At 44.0% G+C, this 8547-nt stretch overlaps 1 protein-coding gene across 2 annotated transcripts in view; it reads left to right on the top strand.

The window, feature by feature from the left end:
- The first annotated feature begins 4582 nt into the window (after window positions 1-4582).
- The window catches only part of MTM1 (myotubularin 1), a 43554-nt gene continuing 39589 nt past the window's right edge, over window positions 4583-8547 (top strand). For both annotated transcript variants that reach the window (XM_064159583.1, XM_064159582.1), the window contains exons 1-2: window positions 4583-4664; window positions 6259-6414. The gene's annotated coding sequence lies outside the window, so the exon portion shown is untranslated. The remainder of the gene's footprint in view (window positions 4665-6258; window positions 6415-8547) is intronic.

Genomic DNA, 8547 nt, shown 5'->3' with positions numbered 1-8547 from the left:
TGACAGCAGCACTGTGCATGAAAGCCAGCATCTGCCTGGTTTCACAATAACAAGTATGTACATTCAGTCAGTGTTTCTGAAAATGGTTCCCAAAATACAATTGCTATTTCCAGCCCTTAGGAGTTGCAGGATCCAGAAATACAACTGGCCTCTTATATAACTCACCTTAATGCTGTTGTGAGTCAAGCAGCAAGGGGCAGATTTTTTTTTTAGGATGCTAAAGGTGTTTTATTTGGCAACATGTTACTTGATAAAGAAATTATTAGGCTAATTGAGGGAAAAGCTAGATGAAAATAGGTTAAAGAGGTCTTAAAGTACAGCTTTAAGAATTAAATCTGGCAGTCTTTATTTAGCAGAGACAAAAATAAACATCAAGTTAGCAAACAAAGGACAATAGCAGAAAACTGAGACTGTAAGTGGCACAGTCCTAGAACAGCAGAAGAACCACTGATACACCATATATTTTCTAATATCTAGCTCATAAAAGGAAAAAAGTATGTCTGTGATACACAGATACACCTAAGCATATGTATCACAGTATCATCAAGGTTGGAAGAGACCTCATAGATCATCAAGTCCAAACCCCTGTGATATGTTTAACATAGTCTTTTCCATGTCACCTATCACAACAGCAACTATAACCATGCAAAAATTGTTGTGAAGTAGACACATACAAACCATCTTTAACCTGATCTATTGACTTGATTTAAAGACATGGATTCCACACCTCCACTTAGTTTTGCCCCTCTACACTCCAGAATAGTATGAAAACAAGTTAATATTACTATCAGGTATGATTATGCTCCCAAATTGCACTTTATTGTCATCAGACTTGTGAGGTTCTTCGTGGCATTTCAGTCATATACATGTTATTTGCACTACCATAGTGCTGCAATATCATATTATGGATCAGGATCAGCACAAAACATGGTCCTGCCCTGAGAGCTTTACAAACTGTGTAAAGTGAGATCTGAGGAATACAGGCAGCAGAAGCAGCATAAAGAAATGTGACACTGTATTGTAGACATTAGAATAGAGAAAAGTCTTAGGGAGAATTCTGAAGAAAAATGATCAGTAACTTTTGGGCTGTTTATAGGAAATAAAAGGCAATCAACAGGATGCACAGAAGAACCTATTTAAACATTATTACCAATGGGCTGTGGAAACTGATTTGCAACATGAATAGATTGCAGCTGCAGTCAGATCTCATCAGTGAAAGGAAATGGAAGGTAAGGTGAAGACAGGCTACCAAGGCCTCTGAAGTAAAATCATGTGGGCAAGAATTAACATCACAGAGTAGGTTGAGCCAGCACAGGGATGAAAAGAGAATAACATGGTGAAAATGACAAACTAAGAAAGATGATCTTTGTAGAAGTGCAAGACAAGGTTATACTTGCCAAGGCCAAAGGAAAGCATATTGCAGTAACTAAGATTTGAGAAGATGGGAGTTTTAAGCTACATGAAGATTTAGCCATAGTTTGAACATAAAGGACCAGGGAAAGGTCTGAGTCAAAGATGATTATGTACAGGAAGAAAGTACTGTAATAGAAAAAGAGTACTTTTGGGAGAAGACTCAACACTATTTAACTGTACTAAGCTAAAAATGACATTAGGGTTGTAATTAACCAGTTTTTATCCAGATGGTCCAGGGATTGGGGCTGGAGTATTTGTGTGCTGTCTGACCCAAGCACCATATGCTGCAATACAAAGGAGCAGGCTCAAAAATACAGAGGCACTGCAAACATCCCAGAACCCCACTCACACAAAAAAGTATTAACATGTTCTCTCACAGGTTCAAATAGCCATCAGGTGAGTCATCAGTCAGGGGACTCAAAGCATGTTTCTTCCAGATCACATCATCCTCAGGCATCTGACCATGCAGGTGTAGGGCTCAGGAGGCGTTTGTGACTGCATGTGGCAGATGGTGAAGTCCCACTAAACAGTCATAAGAAGGTAATAGAGAGGCAAGCCAAAAGTTTAGGAAAGCATGCCAATCTGCAGTGAAGAGGCATAGCTGTGAAAAATCTGAGTGAAAATTGCTGTTTGAATTGTAGATGTAGTACACATTAACTGGAGATAAAACACAGAGTGACTAGAGAACCGACCCTGTGGGCAAGGCCTGGTTAACATCTATTGGACCCTGGGAGGCACATAAAAACAAAACCTCCAGAAATGTGCTGGTTAGGAAAATAGGAAGGAGAAAAGGGAGAGGACAATGACTGAACAAGAGTGGAAAGTACTTACTTCATTTGACAGATTAGGGTGGAATGATAGTTGTGGTCACTAAAGGTCATATAAGTAAGAGACTGTTTGAGACTTTGTCTTTGTAAAGAAATGCAAAGGGCATAAACCAGGTTGGAAAAGATCTAGGACAAAAGTGATAGAAAGAAAAGCATGAGAGAGTATTTGTGGAGAGCACTTTTAGTGATCTGAGCTGTGAAGTATCATCAGAAATGAGTATCACATTATCACCAAGGTTGGAAGAGACCTCATAGATCATCAAGTCCAACCCTTTACCACAGAGCTCAAGGCTAGACCATGGCACCAAGTGCCACGTCCAATCCTGCCTTGAACAGCTCCAGGGACGGCGACTCCACCACCTCCCGGGGCAGCCCATTCCAGTATCCAATGACTCTCTCAGTGAAGAACTTTCTCCTCACCTCAGGCCTAAATTTCCCCTGGCGTAGCTTGAGGCTGTGTCCTCTTTTTGTGATGTCAGAGAAAAGCTTTAAAATGTGATCTGAACGAAACCTTGACAAGAATGATTAAATAAGGACTTTCTGCATGTATATACATGTATGTAGACCAACAAATGTATACCTACACACATAAATAAATAAACAAACAAACAAATACCTTGATTTATGATTTGCAGTTGGCAATACCACACTGGAATCAGTCAAAGCAAAACTTCACAGCGGCATCAGTGAATTTTCTATTACTGGAGACAGGATGCCAGAAGCAAAGGAGTATCATACCAGAAGACAACACAAACTGCTGAGGAAGGTGAAGTAATGTTTCATCCCCTTTTGCTCACTGCTTGCTTCTGCTAATTATTAATGTAAAACAGAGTTCCATGCTTGTTGTAGAAAAAAATCTTTCCTTCAGAAACAATATTTCCATCATAGAATCATAGAACCAGGTTGGAAGAGACCTCCAAGGTCATCCAGTCCAACCTAGCACCCAGCCCTAGCCAGTCAACCAGACCATGGCACTAAGTGCCTCAGCCAGGCTTTGCTTGAACACCTCCAGGGATGGTGCCTCCACCACCTCCCTGGGCAGCCCATTCCAATGCCAATCACTCTCTCTGTGAAGAACTTCCTCCTAACATCCAGCCTATACTTTCCTCTGGCACAACTTGAGACTGTGTCCCCTTGTTCTATTGCTGGTTGCCTGGGAGAAGAGGCCACCCCCCACCTGGCTACAATGCCCCTTCAGGTAGTTGTAGACAGCAATGAGCTCTGCCCTGAGCCTCCTCTTCTTCAGGCTGCACACCCCCAGCTCCCTCAGCCTCTCCTCATAGGGTTTGTGTTCCAGGCCCTTCACCAGCTTTGTTGTCCTTCTCTGGGCACGTTCCAGCACCCTAACATCCTAAGAGGAGCCAGCACACTTCCCTCATGGTTTCTTTCTTGCTTTTCAAATTTGAGATGTAAACTGTTGCTAGTAAAGAAGCCTAAAAGTAATGAATACAACGAATTTTGTCATTGTTGTCTTGCAGCTTCTTAGAAGTACATCTTGTCTGGCCCTAATGCGTGGAGGATCTCCAAGCACCTTCAGTTCAGATTTACCTTTTCAGATGGTGTAACTATTTGTTCATAAAGAACAAGCAGCTGTTAAATTAAACTAGAGGAAGGCAAGAAAACACGGAAAAGAAGAGGTTATGGTTGTTGGTTTGATGTTTGCCAACCAGCAAGTGACAATCTTCCACAGCATTAGCGCTGGCACAGGGCTGCTGTGAGGTGAGCACTGAGCTGTGAGTGCTGGATCAAACTGAGGATGAAGCTCGTAACTGCTTGGAATCATGAAGAAGCCTCAGGTTAGTTTTGGTTTACAGTATTTTTTCCTTTGATCATCTCTTCTGCATATCCACTCCTGAGAGCAGCGAGAGGCATTGTGTCTCCACGGACAGGGGAACAAGGTAAGGCTGGACACCTGTTTCTCAACTCAAAAATTCGGTTTGTAACATGACAACCCCTGTGTCCTGAGAGCACAAGACGGCGAAGGGTCTCTGGGTCACCGCTTTGCCCTCTAGACACACGCAGGGGCTCTCAAAGCGAACCGCTTTGCCCTCTAGACACACGCAGGGGCTCTCAAAGCGAACCGCTTTGCCCTCTAGGCACACGCAGGGGCTCTCAAAGCGAACCGCTTTGCCCTCTAGGCACACGCAGGGGCTCTCAAAGCGAACCGCTCACACAGACACAACCGCAGAAGCACAACCCGCCCGCGCCGCCAGGCCCGCCCCGGCCTACACCTCCCGGCAGCCCCCGCGGCCGCGACTCCCGGCAGCCCCCGGGGAGCCGCCCGGCGGGGCGGGGCGGGGCGGGGCGGAGCGCGCCGGCCGGTCACGTGAGCGGGCGGGGCGGGCCCGCGCGGGCGGGGAGCGGTCGCTGCTCGCTGCTCGCTGCCGGACTGGGGCCCGCGACGGCGTCGGCGGCAGCGCCGCGGTGAGTCTCCGTGGGGCGCGGGCTGGGCAGCGGGGCTACCTCGGCCGGCCCTACTGCTGTCTCCGCATCTCCAGTCCCTCCCCCGCCGTGTGTCCTTTCCTCCCGTGTCCCGGCGGTATGCCATGGCGGGGGCTGCTGCGGGACCGGGCCTTCCCTCCGGCCCAGCCCCTCTCGCTCAGGGCACGGCAGGGCACCTTTCGCGTGCCTTTTCGCCTGCCTCGGCTTCCAGGGGTGATCTGGGGGTTGCTGGAGACTTATGTGAGGGCCGCCCTTTGAATCCCCGAGCGCTGTGGGAGCGCCGCATCCCGGCGGGCCGCGGTGCCTGCCCGCCTGCCGGGAGCCACCTGTGGACGCCGAGTGGCTGGCGGGGCCCCGTGGCCGGTGGGACGCGGCGACTGGGGCTGTTTGTAGTGTCGGCTCTGGCTGCTCCCGACTGGCCGCCCTGATGTGCACAATGGGTCTGGCAGCGAGCGGTTGCTGAAGCGCGTAGCCCATCGTCACGGCTTAGCAGAGATACCTTGGAGCTGTAGTTTTTACTCTTCCCGTAAAAGGAAATGATCTCCTGTGATAAGAAAATATTCCGAGTGCTCTCGACTTGCTTCCAGACTTTTCAGCCACGGTAGTATTCATTTCTGACCGACTGGCTTGAATTTTGTGCAGAAGCATGTGACTTGAGCGTTCACGCCTGAAAAGCTGAAACCTGCTGTTTCAGAGCAAACGTTTGTCATCGATTTAGACAACAAGAAAAAAAGGCTCTTGAAGATAATATCCTGCTTCTGCTCACTTATAGCACACTTTAATGGTTGTGCTGTAACCATTAAAAAGCATCATTTCTCATGTCACAAGACATGAGACATAGAAGTGTTTTAAATATAAGTGGTTTTGTTTTGGAGCGTTTTGTGTGTTTTTTTTTTTCTCCTCGATCAGAAGGAGACTTCCAAAAGACCTTGATAAAGAGACTTGTAGCATCACTGAGGTTGAGCAAGCATCAAGGTTAATGTGTTTGTAATATGTAAATTTACAATATGAACTAAAACCAGTTAATTTAGATTGCAGGACTAATTTAATGAGGAGTAACTGTAAATCATTAATACTGTGTGTTTTAAAGGAGACAACACATAATTTATCTAAGAAGTTGGATCGGGTGAAAATAAGGTTTGTTTCATGTTCAATTCTTTTTGACTTTGTTAAGTGTCATAGAAGCTTTCATATGAAAGTAATTCCTGAATGTACTTTGGAAAATAAACAAGTGGCAGTATTCATTGGGAATGAATGAGAAGCAGCTGTGTGCAGAAAGATGTAGATGTATGGGGGATGTAAGCATGGCTAAACACCTGTGTAAGATGTACACATCAGAAATAGTTCAAAACTCTATCTTAAACTCCTAGAAGAGAAAGTTCTTCTAAATTCCAGCTACTTGACACAAAATAAACTTAAAAAGAACTAGTACTGTTTGTTTCCTTTCTCCAGAATTTTTGTAGTACCAACTGTTATGGGGTTTTGCTTCCTTTCTGAAGTCTTCTTAAAAAGTAGTGTCCACTGAAATATTTTGGCAGTGCTAACAATGTCTTCCTACCTGTTGCTTTCCCGTCAGGGGCCATCTACAGTACAAAAGTCAGGCATTGGTCCAAAGCTGAAGGAATGTACACACTGTTGTCCTCTCATCTCAGACCGAAGTGGATGCCTCTCTGTTTTCTACATCTGAAATGATTTATTAAACCCAGGGACTTCTAAGCAAGAGAAAACAGAAGTAAGTGTTTTTAAGTAGGCTGTTTTATGCCATTGTGTAAGATGAATTGTGTGTTTTTTCAACAGAATCTAAGTAAATGATGTGTAACCTCTTTGCTGGGCTGCTGCAGGTAATGAATGGAAAGGCTGCATGCTAGAGACTCACTGTGATGTGACTGGATCCATCAGTGCATAACATATGGAGTACAGAAGCGTCAGACTTTTCTGTGCCTGGTGAAGTACCTGCTTGCTACTTGAAAGGGGGCACACCCAAAAGTCTGGTGCTGCCTCAGTAAGGACTTGAGCATTTCTGCGTTCTTAGGGATTGAAACAGAATATTTGTAGATGACTTCACGGTAGTTATTAGTCTGCTATTTAAACAGACAAAGTCAGAATGGTACTCAGAGAAGCAGTTCATGTAGTGGAAGAAGGAACTAAACATGGCAGGTGAAAGAGAGCAAGTCTGATGCATGGGTTGTGTGTGTTCTCAAAGGAAAGTTGGAGGCAAGCCTGAGTAGGGGATGTCATTTTAACAGTTACAGTGCCATTATTTTAATACAGTATATGATTATGTAGCCGATACAATTTCCATCTCTCTTGTGGAATCATCAGTTAAATCTTTAGCAATAGAACTACAGTGGCCTAAGGGGATATCTTTCAAGAAGAATGAGCAGAGAGCAACTGAAGGCTTTCTTAATAGAAAACTTTGAAGCTGTGTTTGCTGTCCCATAGGCTTTCCTGTCAACCTCATCAGCTTTTGACAATGTGGTGGGGATGCAAAGTAAAGAAAATACGGTGGGTTTAGAAAGCCACAGATCAGCCTTCAGGCATAGGTTTCCTACAAATGTACTGCTGATTCTAGAGGTAATGTGACAAATGGTTCCTAAAAAAATCCCACTTGCTTCTGTCATGCAGTCTAATCTGGCTAGATTTAACAGCTGCTTGCTGTACAGTGCTTCATGCATAGAGGGAAAACTACTGTGTTCTTTGATCTCTTCACATGAGTGAACTTCCACTTCAGAATTCAGTTACCAGTGTAAATATTAAGAGAGTCAGGAAAAGAGATCACCATGGCAAGAGAAAGATACTACAGATAGAACAAATACAGAAGAAACAATAAGTGAGTACAACAGTTAAATACAGAAGAAACAATAAGTGAGTACAACAGTTAAATACAGAAGAAACAATAAGTGAGTACAACAGATAAATCAGAAGAAACAATAAGTGAGTACAACAGTTGGACAGAATTGTTAGCATTACAGGGAACAGACCCCTGATGATTGGTTGAAAATATTTATTACCGCTGATGCAGATGCTGTTTTTCCTTATTGAAGTGATACAAAGCATGAGAAATACCTAACAACAGATCAAAGTCCATCAGCAGATTGTTACTTGTTGTCCATGATAGCATGTGTCCTACTATATCGCTTTGTGAGAAAGCTTGTAATTCTCTTGCAAGAAAGCTTGGAAAGATAAAAGCCAGGGATATCACCCTAAGCTACCTTTTCCATATAATTTGAAAAGAGGAAGCAATTGAGTTGGTAATTAGGAAAAGTAATTTTAGAAACCTTTATGTTAGGCTTTGTTGGAAGTTTTGGTTTACTGGGAAAGTAATGTGGGTGTCAAATTCCGTGACAGCTGAGGACTGTAAAATAAAACCTTCAAATTGAGACAGGAGAGATACTAATCAAGACAGAAACTATTTTTTGTTGTTATAGAAACACATACACAACAGCATAGGGGATCTGGTGGCACTGAGAAAATGTTTGCCTAACCTTCAGACAAATACTGCCATTGGTAGAACTTTATTGTCAGGCTACTATTTTGTTCATGCAGGGTCTTCTAGTACCTTCAAAACTACTCAGTACAGTCAGCTTGTGAAATAGGAGCAGGCAAGCTTCTGGCACATGTCTAATTTGCTTACTGAATTAGCAGTCACTTGAGCATTGTGAAATTTTGTTGCTTTAAACTTGTTCATACTGAGTCTCTTAGGATGGTGCTGAGAGGGAGGACATTTCTGATCCTTCACAGATTCAGCAGTCTACACTGCATTTTGCAGTTTGCTTTTTACAGTTTAGTGTAGAATTGATAGTGTGAGAGATACTACATGAAGGGAGACTATAGCCAGGTGGGTATTCGTCTCTTCTCCCAGGCA

The sequence above is a fragment of the Pogoniulus pusillus genome, chromosome 19 (assembly GCF_015220805.1).
Source record: "Pogoniulus pusillus isolate bPogPus1 chromosome 19, bPogPus1.pri, whole genome shotgun sequence".
In the NCBI taxonomy this organism is placed as follows: domain Eukaryota; kingdom Metazoa; phylum Chordata; class Aves; order Piciformes; family Lybiidae; genus Pogoniulus; species Pogoniulus pusillus.
This window is presented reverse-complemented; position numbering and strand designations above follow the sequence as displayed.